The 23,365-nt window shown below is 42.1% G+C and overlaps 1 protein-coding gene across 4 annotated transcripts in view; it reads right to left on the reverse strand.

The window, feature by feature from the left end:
- Positions 1-23,365, reverse strand: part of UNC5C (unc-5 netrin receptor C) — a 394,404-nt gene that overhangs the window by 272,639 nt on the left and 98,400 nt on the right. The window lies entirely within an intron of this gene.

The raw sequence follows: 23,365 nt of genomic DNA on the forward strand, positions 1-23,365 counted from the left end.
TCAGGATTTCTGGATCCAAGGAAGGAATGACGGCTGGCCACCTTCCAGTTGTCAGGACAGATGACGTCACAGAAAACAATGTCTGACGCAGAAAATAGTAGACTCCAGTGGGGATGGTTATTCCACTGCTGAAACCCCAAGAGAAATTGGAACCCAAAGAGAGTTCCAGGGCCAGTGTAATAAATAATTTGTTTGTGAATATGGCAGTCCCAGATCACTGCTGCTGCATAGATATTTAAATTAATCTGTGGAGCCCAAGAGATGGCAGGAAAGACAGCCGTGCTCCTAAAATGACATACAAAAAAAAAGCATTGGCAAAGCCAATACGTCTCGCCTTTTGGACATGTTGGCTTTGCCAATTAAGTTAGATGATGTTTTGTAGCACTGGCAAAAATCAAAATGGTGGGGAGAAGAAGCACACAAAATAGGAAGCTGAAACACAGGGCTACGGGAGATTGTGTTTGGCAAGGGGAGAAGCACATGTAGAAGAGAGCTGGAATACATATGCACTCTCATGGCGTGCTTAACCAAAAATAAAAAAGTCATTCCTTAAAAGTGAGCAGTGGAAGGATGAAAGTCAGTCAATCAAATGGGTTTTAAAGAAGCTTTGCTCCAGGGAGGCACAAATACTCGAAGAGGAAGGCAAACCATTGAATAAGAAGCAAGCAAATGAGTGGTGATTAAGCACACCACTGGTAAGCAATAAGTGGACTTTAAGCCCATCATACATTCACAATAGGTCTTTTGCAACTTGACATCTTGTGCTGTCTGGTAAGCAAGACCGAAAAACTCAGGAGTCCTCTTTTATGCTTGAACTGCCCAGATCATCAAATTTGTTTTCTTTTAATATTTTGAAACTGGCAATATAGAAATGCCTGCTGAAGTGTGAAGACAGGTACAAGACGCTAAAAACTATGGAGGGTGTGTCACTGAAAAGGGCAGGGCCAGCGAAAGTGACATTGCAGATACTTTGACCGACAATTACATCACAGGGTTGACATCATACGTCGCCCTTCATCAGCCTCCAGTTAACTGAGGGGTAGGTAGGGGATGGAAAAGAGAGGAAAGAGGCCTGTTTACATTAAGTGTTCATGGCACTGACTTCGGCATCTTTAGGACTAAGGGTACCAAACAACAAGTAAAGCTGTTTACCCTAGCTGACGTCCATGATATGCTAACTTTTTGGCTAGCAATGAGTGAAGAACGGGGATTGCAGCGACTGCACATTCTAGAAAGAGGAATGGCAAAAATGATAGCCACAGTGCAATTTGCAAGCACTGCACACTAACCGGCTTGCCTCAGACCTGACCACCGCCAGATATAAGATTCTGAAGTGCAGTGTATAAATCCAATGTAAGGAAACGCCTCCTTAAGGGATAATTTGCCGGGCTCCCGCTCCTTTCTGTGGAGTGTATTACCTAACACAACAGAATGCTGTGGCCCCAGAAGAATGCACTTGACTCGCCTGCGCGTGCATAAGTGCCTGCGACGGAGACACAGCCATACACACACATGCCATTTTCCCTACAGAGCTGTGGGAGATTTCCAACCCTCGGTTTTAACACATAAAATATTAAGGGCCAATTTTCAGCTGCACCTCTGTCACTTCCATTACCATTCTACACGTCCGAAGGTGATAATGGATTCCGTAAATTGCAGACTTTCTCCATTTTAGGCCACTGGGGGGGGCTGCCACCTGGGGAGAGTGCTGTGCATGGGGACGTCCCTGGTAAATATTAGGGCCGTCAAAGAGCAGCAGCAAGGGAAGCGGTGAACCAAGGGATTCGTTTAAAAAATGCATTCCTGTGTCGCAGGAACCAGTAACACAGCCCTAAATCAAAGGTGCAATGAGCACGTCTTCCTCAGCGTATTCTGCGTCACTTGTGTTCAGGACGCGCGCGCCTTGCTTTCCCGGCAGCCAGTGCAAACAGTCAGCTGCGTCACACACCCTGGCAGCCAGACTCAGCTACGTGCTCATTTTATTAGGTTTGCAAAGCGGGTCAAGTGACGGAGCATCTTCCATCCCTGATGATTCCAATAAATATTATTGAACAGCACCGAGCACTGCTTTATTAAAGTGCGTGTGTACACTCGAGAGGTTGGGACTGACGTATCAGGGATTGCATAAATATGTTTAGTAAGTTCAACAGCATATTTAAGACCATTTCAAACCCCTAGGTGGTCTCACGCTTTAACCTGTTCATAGAATGTTATGTTATATGTTATGCTATATATTGCTTAATGCTATGTTATATGCTACATTATGTACTCTGGTATGTTATGAGTTAAGTTATATGTTATGTCATATTTAAGATTTCCAGGCTTCTCTTTTTACTTATTTTCAGAAATAAATACACACAGAAAAGTATCTCGTTTCCTGACTGTATTTATATTTAAGTATGGAAAAATATGGAAAATGTGATTTCTTTTGGACTGTTCTCACTGCTGGTAATCATGAGTGCTAGGCCAATAGGTGTCCAGATAGACAGGTAGGGGAGTTACAAAAAACAGATTTCCTAATGAGGCTTATATAACTGCAGCAGTACAGCTGTATAAGCTGTTTACAATGCAATGCTTTCAGATGACTGTATTGTACTGTAAAACCCATTGGAGATCCAAACGAGCAACCAGTTGGTGGTTGAATAAATGCGGAAAAATACCCATTGCAGCTTCAATTTTTACACTAAGCGCAAGATAAATATGGATAAATAAAACTATAAAACTAGCAAAACATAAATATGGATAAATAAAGTTGGAAATGTCACATCAATATAAATACTATAAGACTCGGAGACCTAGTTATATGTTCAGTAACATGTTAGCATCTACTGTTACTTTGCCTTTGTGGGACTTTCAGCTAGGTCATTGTGCTGTCCTATGTGGACTGGGTATGTGCAAGGCCAGAGTCTACTTGATGTGCTGTGGATTGTCATGTGTAGAAATGAGAGAGTTAATTTCTTTAGGTTTCAGTGTAGAAAGGGTAGAAATTAATATTTCTGAATTCCTTTCACGCAGCCTGGTCCTTATGTCGGGAGTAACCAGTGTATGTGTCGGTTAGCAACCAGAAGGGGCATAGTTATCAATAGTGGCATCGGAGCCCATGGGTGTGAGGCACCCTCTGGGCTCCAAATATGTCTGTTGTTTACCAACAAACTCTGGACAGGGGACCCATGTTTCTTGTGAGTATGAGGCCCCATGGCTTCCTTGCCACGGCAGGTTTCAGCAGCTCTTATGAGAAGCAGGTTTCCAAAGTTCTGATGCGGGTTGCTCAGACTGCATTTCAACAACTGCTAATTTCACATGTGCCAGTCTGCTCGCAAAATTTCATTCCTATGAATTTTTAATGATGTGAAGTAATTTTTTTCAAGGTCACTGCCAGACCAAGCGGTTATGCAGATATTAAATGCGTTCACAGCTTCCTGGCGGATTTGCAGTGAAGGAAAAAAGTGGGTGGAGGAGGCCGAGGGAAGATGGTGGTGGTGGGTGGGTGTGGGGGGGGGGGGGGGGTGGCAGGGGGGCACGGAAAAAGCCTTGGCTGAGACCCTGAATAAAACGCCCACCAAAACACCAGTCCGGAGGGCAGCTCTGGCGTCTCAGAAGAATGGCAGGCTCGATACAGCTTTCCAGAATTCAAACTTGTGGCCTTAAGGTAACAGCAGATAAAAGGTGTACATTTTAACTCATTCAGCTATCCTACTGGCATGTGTACACACACTTTAGAAAAATTGTATTGTCAAAACCATTGTAAGGCCCTCGTTATCAGTGGGCTTCCTACTACTGCATTCAAGTTACGGTATTACCAGGAGATTTTACGTTAATCTTCAAAAGACCCTCCTCGGAATGGGGCATGTAGAAATATTTGCTGTTGCACTGATTTCCACATTCAAAATAATAATGTTGGCCTTGTTCCAGAGACTAAGTCCTGCAGGTTTTACCTGGGAAAAATGCCACCCTAAAAAAATGTGTCTGCCCACAAGGGTATTAAGAGGTACTCATAATGAGGGTCTAAGGAGCAAAATATATAATGTCATCAGTCTTTCCTTGGACACACAGACACACACACACACACACACACTGGCTTTTGCCATCAAAGATGTGACTGCACTCCCTGCTCTCTCCTGTGCCCCTGTCACTCCGTGTTTGAGTAAGGCGGCTTAGATGAGATCTCGCTCTGGTAGCAGCGGGTGGAGGGAGCTAGCTGAGCTCTCAGAAACAACGCCTGCGGGGATCTGTGGCCCGCACACACGTTTCCGCGTCACCTGCATTTAATGCCATTAATATTTCAGCAGCCATGGTGCTAGGGTCAAACTGAAATTTTTCTCCCTCTGTTTCACACAGAAATGTCAGCCGCAGCCCTGCCGTGTTTGGTTTGAAAGACAAAAATATAAGAGCAGTGGAAAGTTTTTAAAAAAAGGTCACGCTCTCATTTTGATTGAAATGGGATTTTCCAGCCTTTGTAATCTGAAAATTTCCTATACGGGCTCCACGTAGTGAAATGCAGAGATGTCAAATCAAAGCATTTTTGTGTAACTACACTTCCGTTATGGCTTGCTTTCTTGAAATCCTAGTGGATCAATGAATTCGAATGGATGTCCCTATACCACAGGTGATGAGTGTGTCTCTTCATTTCACAATCAATTAAATCGGCTATCTAGTATTGAGAAAAAAACAGTCATCTTTACCTAATCCAGTATCCTTAACAATCACTAACAGTAGGCACTTCAGAATGTTCCCAGGTTTTTTCAGTTTTTAAGTCTTGAGACCTAATGAGACATATTTCTCTGGAATCCCTTTTAAGAACAATGTTGGAAAAAAAAAATATATAATAACTTTGTTGTTGACCAACAACAGAAAGAGTCAATGTGCAAGATGAGAGCATAAAGAGGAGACCAGGGAAAGCACAGAACAAAAGTACATGCTCTGTATACAGCTTCATCGAGAATGAGTAGATCTTGTTTAAGGTATGGTGGTACTTGTGCTACTTGCAGTACTAAAAATCCTTCAGAATTTTATTCAGCGGACATTTTTTGAACTTCTGACAATGCCCTGAAGTATGATTCAGGTGTGTGCCACACACTCTGTTGTGAGAATGCCACATGTAGAGCATGGTCCAATGCCACTCTATGTCCTGCTCTTACCAGATGACCATAGGTACAGGGATATTCAAAATATATAGGAAGATATGCCATTGATAGAACCCAAGAGAACAATGACCTTAAGCAAAAGTATACATGATGGAATGTAGCCTTATAGCCTGCTGACGAGGGCTGTAGGTTTGTTAAAGGCCCTGAATTCAAGTTATAGGGCCAAGCCACAGGTAAGAACCTCTAACGAGGGTGAGGGATTTTAACAAAAGGTACAACCCGAGGCAAAAGGGTAATAAGGCTATTAGAACATTACACCCACTAACGGTAGAATGTTCTAAATTAAAAAGGGCGAAAAAGAAAGACAAACACTTGAATATTGGAGCAGAAGGCTTACACCAGCCATTATAAACCTAGAAGCATTCAATTGTTGTCAATGGAGCACTCAACATTCCAATGCTCTAATCTGGATTATTGCCTTCATCTTAGCTCAAGCATTGCCAAAGTCTCTAGGAGGGGCGTTGACAATTTCACACAATTGTTATTGGCTAAAAAGAAGAAATAAAAATAAAAAACTTATCACCACCTAAATGTGGTGGACATATGCATACTATAAAAAATTTACTTAAAAAATAAATTAACTATCGCAGATAATTTTCAAAGAACAAGTATGTCCTAGTAGGCAGGTGTACTTAAAACATATATATATATATATATCAAAACTCTTTTCAGTTTTACTGCCCATCACAGGAACATGTGGTTCTTATTTGTGAAAGAAAAAGTACTGCTGTCATTAAATACTGTAATCAGAATACAAAGTTTATATACACAAGGATAACTAAAGGAATGAAAAAACAAAGAATGGGAAGAAAAAAGCACTGTTTAAGTGAAATATTAGCCCACTCGCCTTCTAAATGTGAACATGTGATTAGGCATAATGCCCTCCCTCACATAGCAAGAGAGTCAATGGTTGATCTAAAGGGGCTAAAGCTGTCTCTAGACCAGACCCAAAAAGGGCCTACAGGGCGAGATGGAGATTACAGAAGAAGCCTAGCGGGGGAGAAGACCCATAGAAGACAAATCTGTTCCCATCTGTTGATCGCAAGATAATTCTGAGGGAATGCACAGCAGGCTACTAATCCAGCCTATCGAAAATGGCAACCTCAAAATGTAATACAATGACTCTCAGGTACAGTGGTCTTGATTCTGTTACTTTGTTCCTATTGGTGTCGCTATTTGGCTCCAGGCAAAGTATTGATTGCCATTTTCCAAAATCCTTTCTTGTTATCCCTAAGCTTATTTGAAGTATGGAGGAAAACAGGAGAAAAACTTGCAGCCTAACATCACAAAGGAGCAACAAAAACTATCCAAAGAAGCACATAGTGTATGATACACATGAATTAAAAGATGAAATAGTCCAGCACATGGCTTGAAGACCTTGCATCTTTCTAGTAGGTTGGGTTTGATGTGGATTTGTACTGCAACGTGGCAGAGTGCATCTCCTTTGCTCCCCTGGGAACCTTCTGGGTGCATGTTAGCCAAGGCCTTTTGACAATATTATAGGTATATGTATTTATAAGGAGCTTTAGCCAACCCTCTTTATCCATTGGTCTGGTATTGGGCCATTTCTGGAAATTACAGCATGGGGCAACAGGTCAGCCCACTTCAGCCATTGCTTCACTTTGATTGATCACATTAAGCCCTTTCATAAGGAGCACATTCACACATGAAGGAGTTCCCTTAACGTGCCCGGGACCACTGTGGCAATATGTGGTTTTTGTGACCAAAAACACATTTTTTATATTATTTAATGTTTTTCAGATTTGTGAGGGGACAGAAGTTTCCCAAGCCTTAGAGTTTTACAAAAACATGAAAAAACACAAAATGCATGAACAAAGCCAAAGAACCGGACGTAATGGCTTTGCCAATGCTTGTGTTTCATATTTTCCAAAGTTCCCAGAGGATGCACTATAAGTTGGTTTTGTGGGTTATTTGTTGGAAGTTGCTGTAGAGTTGGTTACAAGCAACATCTGAGAGCTGTCGCTAGGCTTGAGAAACAACTACAGCTGTTTGCTCCACATGCAATTGTGCTGTACTGACCATGCTCCATCCTCCTCCCCACAAAAAGGTCATTTGGGGTATGATGTTGCAAAGGCATAAGGAAAAGATAGATGTGGGAAGATGCAGGGTTTGTGGAAAGAAACAGACAGAAGTAAGACTGACATGAGAAACAGGAAAATGAGGGAGCATGATGAAGCATGAGGGACCGAGGAGAGTTGAGGCCAGTTTTAGAACATAATAAAGGTACCAGCAGAAGAATGGAGGGCATGACCAGACTGTCGCCATTTGCATTAGGGAAGGTTACAGAAGCGCATGCTACAATGACGAAGATGCGAAGAAAGGCAAGAAAATGGTGTCCTCGCAAAGATGTGACTAATGAAAGCGTCAAGTGGCGTTAGCAGAGATGAGAGATGCACAACAGAGGCTTGGGTCAAAGGTGACACCAGCATGATGCAACAAGTCTCAAATTGCAGTGTACTGGAAGAACAAACATGCAAAGGCGCTTATAGAAACCGCAGGAGGTGGGGTGAGGAGGGAGGGGGGAGTTGGAGGGAGTGGCTCCTGGGTTGACAAAGCAATAGGAATTTTTATTCAGCAACATGGCGGCATTGCAATTTCAGCACAAATGTCACACATGTTACAGAATCTTGCAATCAAAGGAAATTGCAGCAACAACAAGCAGAGGTAGAAGGATAAGAGATATACAGCTCTAAGAAAATATGAGATATTCAGAGGGTTATTTTTAAGCAGTACCTTTCAAAAAGGAACCGGAGGGCCTGTCACGCACGTCAGCCCTTTCCCATTTTCAGACACACAATGTTCAGTTCAACTGTTTAATCTGAGGAGGGCTTCAGCAAAGTGACATTGTTGTCAGATTGTGACAACACAGAGAAAAGTCGGCCTCAGCAACTGTGCGGTTCTAAAGGAGGTGCGCACATAAGACTCACTGTCACCAGGGCTCCTTCAGCAAAACAGTCCAATTTATGAACTGGCCACTAGTAACCTAACAGCGACAGCTAACCAGAAAACATACATTTTGAACACGTCAGCAGTGCCTGGCTTCAATGAGGCCCATGGTCTTTAAACCTGAAAACACGCAGGCCCAATAAAGACTTTAATTGTGGGTAACAGGATTATTGTCTCAGCTCCAACTTTTAATTCTGTAATAATGCATCAGAGAAGTCCCAGAATTCAGAGATTCATGAATAACTGGAAACATGAAACATTGTCAATGTGATAGCCAGGGTAAAACAAACTAACGTGACAATGTCTTCATCTTTGTTTCCTACATTTATGTGCTCTTGGACAGTAAAGAAGGAGGCAGAGATGTGACTCTGGAACAGAGGTGTGCAACAGTGATTTGCAAGGCTTGAATCCATGACAGAACTGTAGGATAGCTTATGACTATAAAAAAACTTTCCTGATTAAATTAATTATGTGAAAATATATTTTATGTGGATATCAGGAAAATCTGGACTAGCTCCAACCCTCAGAGGCGAACACAATGTTCTAGAAGATTTTGGATCAGATTTATAAGGCCCTAGCGCCACCAGAGCGTCACTTTTTATGACGCTCCCGTGGTGTTGTGAAAGTGCACCACATTTACAAGGCAGTCTCTGCCACTTTTTGTGGCTTAACACCACCTTGTAAATATGGGCCCCTCCGATGCAGTTTTCTGTGTCAGAGGGGCGTGCAATGAGTGTTGCTATGGGCATTCCACCGCAACAACGATTGCTTTTGACGCTGCCCCAGATTTACAAGAAGGCGTTAGTCTGTGGCAGCGTCAAAACTAACGCCATTCAAGGGGTGGTGTTAGCATGGTACAACAAGGAGGAATACTTTTATTGCTCCTCATTTTTGCTTTTACCATGTGTGCTGTGTTCTGCAGCACACATAGAAAGCGCAAAAGACTATGAATGAATGTTTATGTGCAGGAAGGTGTCCCTTCCTGCATATAAACAATCATTTAAAATGACAAGTTGCTACTTTTATGTGTGCTGCTTTCTGCAGCACACATAGAAGTGCCAAATCACCATTGTAGATTGGTTATGTTCAGGAAGGGACATCTTCCGGCACATAAACAATCAAATCCCTCAACTTAAACACCCCTGCGCGAAGGTGCCTGTGTTGGCATCTAAATTTAGCACCGATGCAAGGGGAAACACGGGGTGCACTGTATTTTAGTAAAGACAGCGCATCCCTGTATTTCTAAAGTGATGCAGCGCAGCACTGCAAATTTTGGTGCAGCACCGCCCTGTGCCGCTTTTTAGTAAATCTGGCACAATAGCGGTAGAACATTCAGATGTAACACGGGCATTCACAGAACAAGCAGAAGTAATCTCAAGGCCTATTTCTCACTCCCGAGGTAGGAGTCAGTGGAAACATTATGCAGGAACATTCTGGCCTACGGTAGAAAGTGAAACATCAAGCAGAAACAGTCTTTGTGATAATTTTTGTGGGCTAGCCCCATGATGGCACTCTTTTATCCAAACAATTGTCTCCAAGTATGAAGCAAGGGAAACCTCAAAAAATACGGAGGTTCGATGCAATTTGCATGAAACTGCAATTGTAAATCCATGAAAAGGTAGGGCTTGTGCTCAGTTTGCAATGATCATGCCCCTCAGACCGACTCTATTAGTGTAAGAGAAAAGATAACGCTGGAGAACGTCTGCCTGAGGAAAGCCACTTACTGGAGACATCAGCGTGACTGAGGGATCCAATATACAAAAGACACACTTGAACCATGTCCTCTCCCTGTTGACTGCAAATGTACGTGCGAAGTTATGAGACAAAAAACAAGAGTCTGAAAAGTTTCGTTAACCTTCAACTGCACATGTTTTGTGCTGCCTGTCTATCTGAGCAACGTCGTAATGACAAGGCCACCTGGCTTACCCATCTGGGACAAAAGAAGTATGATGTAGGAAACAGCAAGGCATTCTGGGTCGGCTCTCCAAGGACTCATACATGCAGAACTATGGATAGCAGAAACACATTAACAGTGATTAACTTGCAAGGTCACTGCAAAAGCACATGGGCGGTTAACAGGAGGAAACACCATGCAAAGGAGTGTAAGGCACGTCCCTGTGTTAGGGCACGACAGAATACAACATTTGTACTGCACGGAGCAAAATGTATGAGGTGTCGTGGTACATGAGACAGTCATGCGTCAAGCAAAAAAGTAAAAAATCATGGTGCAGGTTTTTGGTTAAAAAAAAGACCTTTTCATGTTTATCACCAAGCAGCGAGATTAATCTGTCAAATCTTTAAAGATAAATCCATAATGTTTGCCAGTGCTTAATTTGTAAATAAAAAGGTGCCGGTGCCCAAAGCCCTCCTCTTAAACATGCGGCTGCCGCAATCAAATGTGACAACACCGAATACTAAGGCTGCTTAGTCCTGAAGCCATCTCTTCGATCCATATAAAGCCACTATCTGCCCTTCGGCTCACTGTTGCAGCTTTCTGCCCTTTCCCTTTGTAACGCTTTTTCGTTTTTCTCTACCTCAGTCTTTCCCATATGAGGATTTTGCTCGCAGCTAATGCTTGAGGCAGAAGAATAAGCCCCGGCCCTCAAAAACAAGTGCCGGTGCTGAGCACCGGAAACAACAAGCACAAATTAAGCACTGATGTTTGCCCTAAGTAAGAGAGAGATTGTATCAAACAAAAACAGCGCTATGGGTGATGTTAATTGTTGCCTCGACTGAAATTGTTTTTTTCCCTAACAGGTGAGCAATAATGCAGCACAAGATGCCTTCCTATCTAATGAATAACATAATTAAGATATGGGCACATTTATATGAACTCTTTATATGAACTCTTGCAAATGAATATTACAAGTTTGCTGTTCTGTTGTATACCTGCACTACTACTCTTTGCAGCGCCTCTACACAAACAACAAACCCATCTACATCTCTCCCCCAGCATGCCTGATAATATATGAAAATTCCGAAAATTAAAAAAGTGGGTCTATAGACCATAAATCGCTTTTTCTGTAGATTGAACATGTGACCTAAAATGCAGATTGAAGACCTTGCTATGAGACGCTTAACACATTTTATCAGACCCCACAATTACCGAGTACAATAAAGTCGCACACAGGGAGTTACATTTAGGCAGGTCAAACCTGAATGAAATTGATATGGAACTCTACCCAGTGATTAACATTAGGATTTTGGTGCGTTAGTTACCAAAATCCACATTTATTTCCCATTATTGGGAGAAAAACGGGTAAGAGGTCCATTGTATTGCAAGCAGTAAAATAACGACCCATAGGATATCGTTTTTGATCAGGTGAGATAAATATCACACCACAAATTGACCACTCAGAAAGAAAACCTAGAAATAATTCAAAAGTTTGGACCTCTCCTTCTCTCCCTCCCGGTCTGTACACTGTTACTAGAAGTTAAAAATTAAGGTACAAAAGGGACTTTCGAGAAGAATGTGGAGAAATGTTGGCTGCTACAACAGGAAGTAGAAAGCAAATGTTCTGCTACAGAGTAGAAAACTCATCATTAAATTGAAAAAGAGTGATCAGGATGAGAATGGTCATTTGAAACTGATTTCTGCCGTTCAAGTCTTTGGGAGCAGCTTTGAACCTGGGCGATACCGTCAGCACTGGGCCAAGCATTAGAGAAGATAACTTTCAGTCTTTCTTGCCCATGGCATGGTTTGTTCAGGATTCTCATGTCTGCATGCAAGTTCACTAACGCAGGATCCCTAACATCTCTGGAAGTAACTGCTGGAAACCCAGCACAGTGCCAAAAGTAGCATCAACCGCAGTAGCCTTGCTTTTTATCAGCACGGCAGCGCTCCCGGGGTTAACAGACAACCCATCAAAGTCTAGGAAGCAACTGGACCAGAAGAGTTGCAAAGTTCAAGTGCAGAACTATGCAAGAGGTGTTGAATAATGGAGAAGGAGCTCTGTACCATTGCTCTCGCCGGGGGGATGCGCCAGCCGAAGTCTACACAGCACTGATGGAAGGGGGGGTGGAGAGTGGCTGGGAGGCTCGAGAAATCAGCCGCATCAGTTGTGCAGGGTGTCAGAAAACGCATTACTGCTAAGTGGCAGAACTCCAAATGAAATCTGCACGGGTCACCGGCAGGTTACGCTAAGAAAACAATAAAAAATTAAAGCAGAACATTCAGAAAGACCTGAGAGAGAATTCAAGAGTGAGGGTGACAAGGATCTTTCTCAAGCAAGTGAAAATTGCTGCATCCTGCGTTGACCAAGATCTCACTTTGGCTTTTTCCAAGTATGCAACGATGTGTCATTTCCTTACAAGTGACATTGGGATGCTCTCTAAGAGAGAGTTCTACTGCTTGATACGGAAACCTTCTCAGCCTTATCATTTTATAGAAAGTTTGCAGACGGAAAATGACAAGAGCACTTCTCGGTCAGTGGTGAACCAAGGGATGTCATGTTGTCCTTCCTCTGATTTGCTGTCTTTTAGGACTGAGGCTTTAATTTGAAACAGCAGTGGAAACATGAAACTTTCTTAGCATTAAAAGGAAAAAGAGCAGGTTTGTTCAAATGTTATGATTGCTGTTTAGTTAAAGATGGAAAAAATAAGTTATACACCAAGTGACAGTAGTCCTATCCAGGATATTCACTCTCGTCTGAAAAACACTCCTCCAGTGTGCAAGATCCCACACCCACTGAAATTGGAAAGTGGTGCAGTGCATAACCACATCTACTCCAGCAACATGGGGCAATTATTAGAATACATCCTCTATTCAATTTCTGGACATTTCACAAAGTAAAATATGGATCAGCTGATCCAAAACCAAAGTGGGGAAATGGTGGTGATTTGTATGGGTCCTTCAACAGTGCATATCAGAAGGCAAACTACTATAGCCTTAGAACCCGCCGTAGCGGGCTCTACCGGCTATTAAAGGCCCGCTCCCCGCGTTAAATGCCCGAGCCGAAGGCGAGGGCATTTAACAAGGGAGAGGGACTTTAATAGCCGGTAGAGCCCGCTACGGCGGGTTCTAAGGCTATTAGAACATTCTGCCACACAGGGCAGAATGTTCTATCAAAAAAAAAAAATGTTCACGGAGCCCGAGGGGATTTAAATCCCCTCGGGCTCCGTGAGGCTTTGTTCACAGCTGTTGCTGTGAACAAAGCGAACATTGGAATGTTGGCGCTGCGGGCTTTTACCGGCCTGTAAAAGCCCGCAGCAGTCCATTGTCTTCAATGGACATGCCAACATTCCAATGTTCTAATATCAACAAGATCATGACATGTTCTTCTCTTCAGCAACCAATTTCCCAGTGATACTTAATCACGGCTAGAATGACAAGCTGTAACCAATAGAGTTCACACATACAAGCAAACTACCATTGAGCACAAAGGTTCTCCAGAAAAGTCTAACCAAATATGGTTTGTCCTGAAGATAATAGCTAGACACCAATTTTGAAACAAGCAATGACAAACTCAATAGGCCAGGTCTTGGTTGTCAATCGTTTAGCTTTGCCAATTGTTGTTGCAAAACTTTATTTTTGGGGAAACTACTGGGCCTTTGGCAACCTAAACTATATGTATATATAATACTTTGGTCTAAAAAAGTGCACATGGCATAATAGTCCCTGTGGTTTTATGGAACTACTGTGTGTGGGGGCACGCTGCTTGTAAAATGCAGAATGCTATCACTCGCAGTGAAGGCTGGCAATTGCTCAAGTGGGCAGACCCATTCCCCTGTGCTATGTGCCTTAGTGGGAGAAAGAAAAATGTGAGTGACAATAACAGACCAACGGATGAAGAGAGCTGCATAAAACCCCAAATACATAAGTATATTACACAACTAATTTTAATGAAATCAAAAAAGTCTTGGGTAATGCCAGACCGAAGAATGAACTGTAAAGAAGATCACATTTATGGTCTGCAGATTTGTCACAAAAATGTCAATGACTCGACCTTAACCATAGCAAATTGAGCCTTAACATGGCCTGGGAGTTGCCTTCTTGCAGTTTAATGTCAGTTAGCATTACTTCTAGCACCAAATAAGCTGTGGTAGTGTTGGACGCCTAAGGATAAACGCGCTTAACTCCTGGTAGGTCACGACAAAAAATGCTTACAGAAGGTCATCATCTCATACGGAGACAAACAATATTTCAAATACCTGATACCATTGTGCGTACGAAGTTCCTTCCTCACGTGGTGGGATACTTCAAACCATGAGATGAAGAAATTGGACTAAGGTTACAATGAAATTAATATGGTCTTTTAAACCCCTTAACGACACCTCTCATTACATAGGCATTAGAAAACAAACTTCACAGTGCCCATGAAAAGAGAAAGTGTGCATATTGAAGCATGTAGGGGAATTTAAAAATAGCCTACTTTCTGAGTTTTCAGGAAAAAAAAAATGTTACCTCGTAGGGATTGCGAAACAAACACAAAGTTGGCACTGAGTAAAAGGCAAGAATCATATTTCCCTTCCAAGTCTGGAATTTAACAACTTGCCAGTCTCAGGTCAGAGATTAAAGTTTTTGCTGGAACCACAGGTTCATGGGTTCCAATCACACTAGATACTTTACAACTTTATTCTATTTTGTCCATAGCTCAAATTCAGAGTGTTTGGTCAGAGTGCATTTAAAAACAGATACTTGTTAATATTAGCTGGAATGTTTACATTTTACATCATTAATGCATTCATAGGCGCCGAATACTTCACGGGGGCACGCTTGCTGATGTTGTTTAGCAATATTTATGGAGAGTAAAATGTTAGAGCAGCCCAACTAAGCTCCCTGGACATTACTATTCCTAAAACTGTATTTTATGGCTCCGCTGTAGCTGCTTGTAACTGACGAAGAAGTATTTAAAATAAGGCCCTATGAAAACAGTTACAACATCCGGCATGACATCACAAGTATTCCAGTTAAGAAAGTCCTGTGAAAAGAGTAGGTTCTCGCACGATTTCCAGAAACCACATCTGGTTTTGCGCATAGTTTTCTGGACTCCTGCCCCATGCTCATTGAGAACAAAAACACTGCCTTCCAGCTATATTCTCAAGTGAGGGAAATTGAAATTCATCTCTTAGCGCAACCGAACTGTATTTTATGCGTCAAACAAAAGAGGAAAGCTGGTCGGTAAAGCACTTCTGTCATTGGAGCCGGAAGCGCCAGGCCCCGGCTCCTGACACCAGAGCTCGCTTGCCTGACCTCTGCTGCAGCGGCCTGTCAGCGGCACTTTCAGAAAGCATCCACAATCCCCTGCGGCACCCAGCACTTTGTCTCCACTCCATTCTTCAAACTGACTGGCATGCGGACTGACGTCTCTGTTTGCTGGGGTTAGGGGCAGACCCCGTTTGCTCCATATTTCGCCGCGCTCCTTTTAGAATTCTTTCTGTCAGGGCTGCCGTGTTTTGGTCAGAAATGCTTTGTGCTCGAAAGCACTGCAGAGCTACAGGTAGGCCCGCGTTGACTTGTGAATAAGCTGATTTAAGAGAGTCTGAGTGAATTGTCGAACGTCTTTGAGAGATGTCTGTCTTTGATTTACCTGGGCAGGCATGAAGTGACCCTGCCTATAGGTGATGACCTGGGCCGCAGAATTATAAAGCAGTGTAGGGTCTAGTTATGGTACAGGCTGGTTACCTTATGCAGCAGCGAAAGGCAAACTATGTAGCGTTACACAGCTCATTCCGAGGAGCAGTGCGGGAAAAGAGGGGAATCTCTATCACATATGGGACAGATAATATTGAACTCGATTTCACTTCCCATTAGGCTCAACACAAATGTCTTGAAAGGCCACCAGCCCTCCTTTTGTTGGACTCTTATACTGCCAAGGAGCTATTTGGAGCCTTACACCTCGATGCCAATGCCATGGCAGGGCACATAAGTACTCAGCTTGTTATGACTTCGCAAGTACTTAAGAGAAACTATGATCTGGAGGCATTTTTTTGCCTTCGTTCTACACTGGACCCTGGATGAAAAAGATATGCATGCAAAGAAAGAATGTCAGATGCATTTGTCTGCAAGAGTAATTAGACTAATTGCGATTTAAATAGCACTCACTACTTTTGATTTCATTTCTTTTATAATGTTATTAATCCCAATGAAGGGCGTCAGAGAACTTTACTTCACACACGCATGTTATAAAGAGACAATGAAAGTAGAAATCAATATACAGGAGATGCTGCATAAGACAATGATGGTTACAAGATGTAGGCATCACATTTCACCCATACTGCTAGGCATAAAACATAACAAAATGGTTTAGGATGTCTGTATAAAAAACACTTTATTACCACTCAAAGGAACCCTTTTAGCAACCTTAGTACCACCAAAGGTTGAGAAAAATCTAATATGGTTCTAGACGTATGTCTTGTAGTTTGCATGCAGCGCTTTGTTGCTGGCTCACAGCTCAAAGTGCTGTATTAGAATGACGCGCACTTATAAACTGCAAACAGCAAAAGGATCTTAGTGACAAATCAGTGATTCACTGAGCTATCCACATAAAACAAAACTTTGCAATGTACATATTACACATTGTGCTTTGAAGCAGGCACATTAACCCGCTATGCTACTTTATGATGAGTCACAACTGAGAGTAGATAAAACCCGGATCTTTCCAGCAAGCGCATGAACCACCAGAGATATCTTACCATGATTATTACCCCCTGAAAATCACTGGTATCTGCAGCAGGTGCCTTAACCTCGTAAGATATTTCATAAGCAGCCTCTGGTGACCAATTCACTGAGCCTGACACATTTACAGTTATATTTGTCCTTGTTGCAAATTTCTTAGTGGCTGTGTTTTTGGGAAATGTGTGTATAAGTTGACTGTCAGACTCTGCTTTTCATGACTTCGCCCCTTGTAACTCCACCTCCTTTCAGCTGCCACACTTTGACAATCCGTTTATGGTGTTACTGAGTCAATAATTGCCATTTCCTGTTATATCACTATTCTGACAATTTAAACTTGATAGAACATAGATCACATTGCTGTAGAAGATGCAAATATTTATGAAGAAAGAAACAGGCATTCAGCAGCTCTTATTTAAAAGGGTATTCACCTACAAGTTATGGTTTTGGATGCCTGGAGGGACAGACACCATTTAATTAATACTCTATTTCTTATCCTAAAGTAAAACAGTTTGCGTAAAAACACTGTGTTATCTTTCGCAAATGACTATTTGCACACAAATATTGTAATTAACAATGTTCCTCTTATAGTCTCTGCATCTCAGCCCCGTTTAAAAGCTTCAACTTTGTGTTTAGCCTGCGTTTACTTCAGGGGGCTTAGCAGAAGCACCAATTGCCATTATGAAAAAGCACTTCTAAAAAATATTCTGCATGGAAAAGTAGCTTGCGATCTTCTCACAAGCGTGATAGTGCTGCAGCTTCAACGGTGCAAGTGGTTGGAATTCACCTTGTCCTCCTTGGAATGCATTATTGCAAGGAGGGTGGAATTTGCTCAAATTTTGGTATGAATAAGGCAGAGCTCTGCTAGAGAGGGGACTAAGCCATCTATCATGGAGTCTGAAATCCTCTTTTTGTTGCTTCTAATCTCTGCCTTTTTCATTGAGCCTCACCTACCAAGTCCCGGTCGCGGTGTCTTGCGATGGAGGGCTCAGCGAGATCATTCCACTTGGATGATCCTGATCCTCTTAAAGAGCGAAAACCTGCACTGCCAGCCAGGTGCCAATCCAGTTCCGAGTGGTAAGGTCGGACTCCAGAGGACCACAGTGTGGGACACAGCTGTGAAATCATTCAAGCAAACATGGCACACTAATGACCACTGGAGACACGCAGTCTGCTGGAAATCATATTTATTTAAAAAAAAACAATGTGGAATATGGTAGCGTTTGGAATACGGCAAAGCTAGAATATGGTAGAACTAGGCATTAGAGTGCCTAGCTCGACAAACGGGCAGATCTCTGTTTTAGTACATCTGCCCTACAGTATTTTCTGCATTAACGCTGAGCTACTCCATATGTCCATATTGCCTACATATGTTTTAATAAAATATATTTTGTTAATGGTTCTATAATGTAGGATGAGAAAGGGATGGTGGAATAATGTTTGGATGAGTTGATAGATATATATGATGGATCTCGGATAGATATGATAGATATCTGGATGAATGGAATTCTCTTTCTTAGAAGTATTTGAATATTAGATGAATAGTTATGACTAAGGACATTGTTTAGAGTTTGGGGGAGCAGGAATCTTGCTATAAACTGACATGACTCCTGCTCAGCAAAACGCATGATTCCTCTGTCTCATTTAGAGGTGGTGGAGGCACCAGGTTTACACTGAGACAGCCGTAAGTGGCTCCACAGGCATAAACCTCTGACCTGGTGACCCATCTGCCACAGAGCAGCTAGGTCATAATGATAGTCACCGTGCCCTACTTAGGGCATTCCAGACTTGGGCCACCATTTCACTTCTGGGATCCTGGGCAGGAAAATCTATCAATGACCCTGTAGCTCAGAGAGAAAATTATTTGTGTGTCAGAGCCATTACGTTTTTTTTCCCAGGGAACAAACTCCAGCTTGGATGTTTTATTTCTGAAAATACAAAAAAAACTTTGCTAAGAAGGTGCCACAAACATGGCACAAGGGTGCAGTCAGCAGCGACTCTTCTGGAGACAAAAAGATCACCCACTTCCTGTGGAGGGGTGGGGAATCTCTGAATTAGGAGGTGGTTCTACGCAAGGGGTGTGGACTTCGGCCCTGACCCGACAGGTCACTGCTATCACCCACATGACCTTGTAAATCATTTATATAAATGTGATGGATCTTGGATTATCATTCAATAGAACTGATACAAATATGAGTGGTGACTGCTGGGTAGATGTTTGAAAAAATACATACAAATGCACCTCGTATATAAATGAGATACATTTTTTGATGGATGTTTGGATGAATGCAACAGTTTTACATGAATAATAGTAAGTTGGGCACGAATGGAACAGTCACGTGAAAGAGTGGATGATGGGTGAATGCTGAGATGAATGTAACTGTCTTGCACAAATGAGATGATGTTTGATGAACCTTTTGCACAAATGAGATGATGTTTGATTAACTTTTGCATATCATTTGCGATCTAACCTGAGCAGCTAAGCAAAGAGAACGTATTGATGAATAATTTTCTTCATTAGTACCATGTAATTATTTGAAACGGTGTTACCATGCTCTCGTCTCCACACCATTAATGGTGCATTCTATCACACATTGGGTTCCCCAGGCTCCTTTGCAGAAATGGGCGGCCCACTTCCGCTTGAACTGCATCAATTTGGTAGGCAATGCAATAATGCAGGGTGCCTCCTTGGTCCGCAAACCACAATGCAAATACAAATTCACCTCTCAATCACTTCCATGGGTTAATGACACTGAGTAATAGCACATTAGCACGGTGCCAGGCAAGCTAGTCAGGCATACCAAACAGATAATCTGACAATTCTTTCCAAATCATTTTCCACTAACAGAAATACTGTTAGGGCTTATTAGCGGTGGCACTGCATAGGCAGCGGAGCAGAGCGCAAGGGCTCCATTAACAGGAGCTATCCATCTCATTAATGTAATCTATCAGGACAGGCGGTCGGCTCCATTACAGTCACAATCCACCACCTAATGATTTTTCTAGCAGGTATCCAATTTTGTAATAATATTCCAGGCTTATGGGTGCCTTACTTGCTTCATGTGTGTGTAGGTATCTCCAGCTGGCAGCGGGGGACCACTGATGAAAGGCTATCAGCTTCCAAGTTGACACAAGCTTAGTACATATGTACATGTGGTTAAGAACATTGGGGAATAGTTGCACACACACATTTGTGCAAGTGCAATTTTCCACTACTGCAGTTTAGCATGCAAGTGCCCAGATTCACGAACCTGACAATAAGGCTGAGTCTAATGCCTGCGAGTGGTTGTGTTTCACTCTAGACATAGGTGTGGGTTACTCCTGAATTTCTAGGCATTTGACAAGCTAACTCACGGAAAAGAACTTTTGTGGATCAGATTGATGGGGCGGCATCTTTTATCCCTGGAAATTAACATCAATTTAAGTTTGGAGTAGGACACAACTACTCAGAAAAGTGCTTTGCGAATCAGGTCTGGGAGTACAGAAGTAATTTATACCTAAAACAGGACAAAGGCAGAACTACTTAAAGTGAAATCTCTGTGTATTTGGCCATTTGTCAACAAGGATAATTTGCTTCTATTTTACTTACACCACTCTAATAGTATATTAACGGATTTTGTTTCCGGCGAACAGTATTGCTTTTAGCAACATTGTAACTGAACAATGGCGAAATACACGTTTAAAGAAACAGTGTTGCTGAGATAAGTGTGTTCTGCATAGTAAATTGCAGTCAATCTGCCAAGAAATGTCTGAAGATTCCCAACCACTCATTCTTTCACTGAAGTACTGAGATATCGTTGTCCCAACAGCACCAGAGAATGTTGTGTCCTTCTTAAAATCTGTGAGGATTGCACTTGTGAGAGACCAATTAGGAAGTCAACATGGTTTGACCCGTATGGCTGTTCTGCATATAAAGACATGATGGAACGTTTGCTCATCAAGAGTGCTTTCAGTTAGGTAGCTGACAGTAGGATTATCAGTTAAGTTTGAGGCTAAATAAAGCATAATCAATGTCACCAAGGCAGTTATCAGGCCTCTCTTACCCACAACTCCAGAGTATGGAATAGCAGCTAAATTGGCAGTGCACGTCTATTTAAGAAAGAGAGAAAAATACGATCCATAGCGAGCAACAGCCAAAGGATGCTTTCAAGATCGGCAGCACTCCACAGAGAACTGAGTGTACAAAGATTCTGGAGAAATATTTCCTAACGCTCCCCAAAGACCTCCACAAAAAGCAATTTGACAGTGTAACCTAGATCAAGAAACGAGCAAAACTCAACCATTAAACTTAAATAAAAAAGCCCTAGCCACAGAGCCTACTGTCAGCATTGACATATAAAATACCACATCCAGAATGAACAAGAAGCTGAAAGCTGTCAACTTTATCACTAAGTTAAGCGACAAACCAAGCAAATGCATGTGTGATTGTTAAATGGTTTTTATAAAATGTTTGTTTTAGGGGGACACTGGTCATTGCCCTTCATCAAAAGTCGCCTATAAACTCAGATCTGGTAATGGGAATTAGCGGGCACATCAGAAATACAAGCTTTTTTTTCACTCAGTGTTCTGAGATAGAGGAAATCATTCCGGAACTGATGCAGAAACACAAATTCCCAAATGGTATTCCCCGAAAACTGGTAAAGCCTGGCTATTTTACACCCCCAGAATTACAAGGACCTTCAGTAATGCCCATTTTCAGGTGGGAAATGGAATATTAATGGAACATTCCCAATGTCATAATGTGGCCAAAGTCATGTTACAGTGACAGTTGATGGATTGGGACATTATTGTGAGTTACCGCATGGAATCGCACGGAGTACACCGCAGTTACATTTCCATCCCTAGAGTCCACCTGGGTGTTGACCTTGAGTTGAGACGTCTTGATAAGGGTGACGTGATGTGTGATGTGTATATATTTTACTTTGGTTGCATGTGAAAGTAGCTGTAATGAATTCTACTTTTTTCCTTTTCACATCATTAATGTGTATATGGTATCTGTTTTTCTACAAAAATACAGTTTAGGTTGCTCAAGAACACTTTTGGAAGAGAGATAAATGTCAGAGGCTTTTTAGAAAGGGTTGCCACTTGGCCAGGACATTACCAGCCTGGCTGGCATTGTCATGCCAAGACACGGGAAAAAAACATTAAAAGTTTGTGTTTTTCCTCATTTGAAATATAACTGAAAGCAATAAATGAAAATAAAAATACTTCAGGACAATTGTAATGCCATTAAGACCAGTGGTACTTAACCACGGGCCTATGGACCTCTGGGTCTAGGACACCTACTTTTAGGGTTTGCAACTTTTTAGAAAACTAAACAATATTATCAGATCAATAATATATATGTACATATAATTCCAAAATATAAAATTAAAAGAAGCTCTGTAAACGTGAAGGAATTTAAAATTGGGGGCTAAACCTTAAGTTGGTGTGCCTAGCTTGAGTCTTAGGAACTATACAAGTTTAGCAAACAGAATCTGCTATGGCAGGTTGGTGGCTTCAATTGAAGCATTGTAATGCGCCGAAACAAAGAGTATGCATTAGAAGCGAAAAAGGCCAAGTCATTTGCCAGAGTATAGCATGTCAGTATGTCTTTTAGAAATAAAAGCAAACCTTCCCATTAGAATTAACATTTCAATTTTTGCAAATTATTTTGTTTATGATTAAAATCATGTATATTATAATTTGGGTATTTGTTTCTTTATTTTTGTGACTTGTTTAGAGGTTTATATCATAGAAATTGCATACAGTGGGGCCCGCAGTTTCCAGTGGTGGTTCAGTGTGTGTCCACAGAAGTCAAAATGTTAAGAACCACTAATCTAGAATGTCCCTAAATGGAGTTTAAAGCCAGCTCTTGACATCTGAGAAGCCCAAAACGCACACACGTGGCTGTTTTTGCTCTCTGATAAAGGTTACAAATATCTTTTGAGTCCAGGTAGCAATGCTGCTTTGAAAGCATTCATTTCAAGCCACCAGCAGATCTCACCATTCTGGATCTATGCAGGCCCTGCAATCGATGTGCGATCACCCTTCTGCCCTGGCAAATGCCTGCTTCGATTTAACGCAGCGCTTCTCTGCAAATGTCTCCTGGCCGAGATGATTTCATAGCTCATTAGGGCTGTCCTATCGGTGGTAATGGAAATCAGTCCTGGGAGGCCGTGGTCAAGAGGCGCACAGGCGCACGTGCTCTGATTGACTGGCGTGCATGCTTCTGGCCAGGGGCGGGAGGGAACTTTGGAAACAAGTCCTTGTTACAATGCAGCACACAGGAGAAACTCATGACATATTCATGTGATCTCTGAGAAAGACAGTCAAGAGGCCCAAAAAGATGAAGAGAAGGGACATGATTAAGAATATATGCTCATTCTGCTGTTGCCACTTTTGATGCCATAGCGACTGGGAATTTTGAACACTAACATCAGGGGGATAAAAAGGAAAACTCAACCTCTCTTCTTATTAACCATTAATCTAGAACATCACTTTAGGGGAGCTGATCTTTAATTTCTACTCTCAGTTATGTAATCTGTTGATATTACTGTCTATTCTTTGTTCAACACTATGGGGGTTATTCTAACTTTGGAGGAGGTGTTAATCCGTCCCAAAAGTGATGGAAAAGTGACGGATTTACCACCAGCCGTAT

This window comes from Pleurodeles waltl, chromosome 1_2 (assembly GCF_031143425.1).
Source record: "Pleurodeles waltl isolate 20211129_DDA chromosome 1_2, aPleWal1.hap1.20221129, whole genome shotgun sequence".
Lineage (NCBI taxonomy): Eukaryota > Metazoa > Chordata > Amphibia > Caudata > Salamandridae > Pleurodeles > Pleurodeles waltl.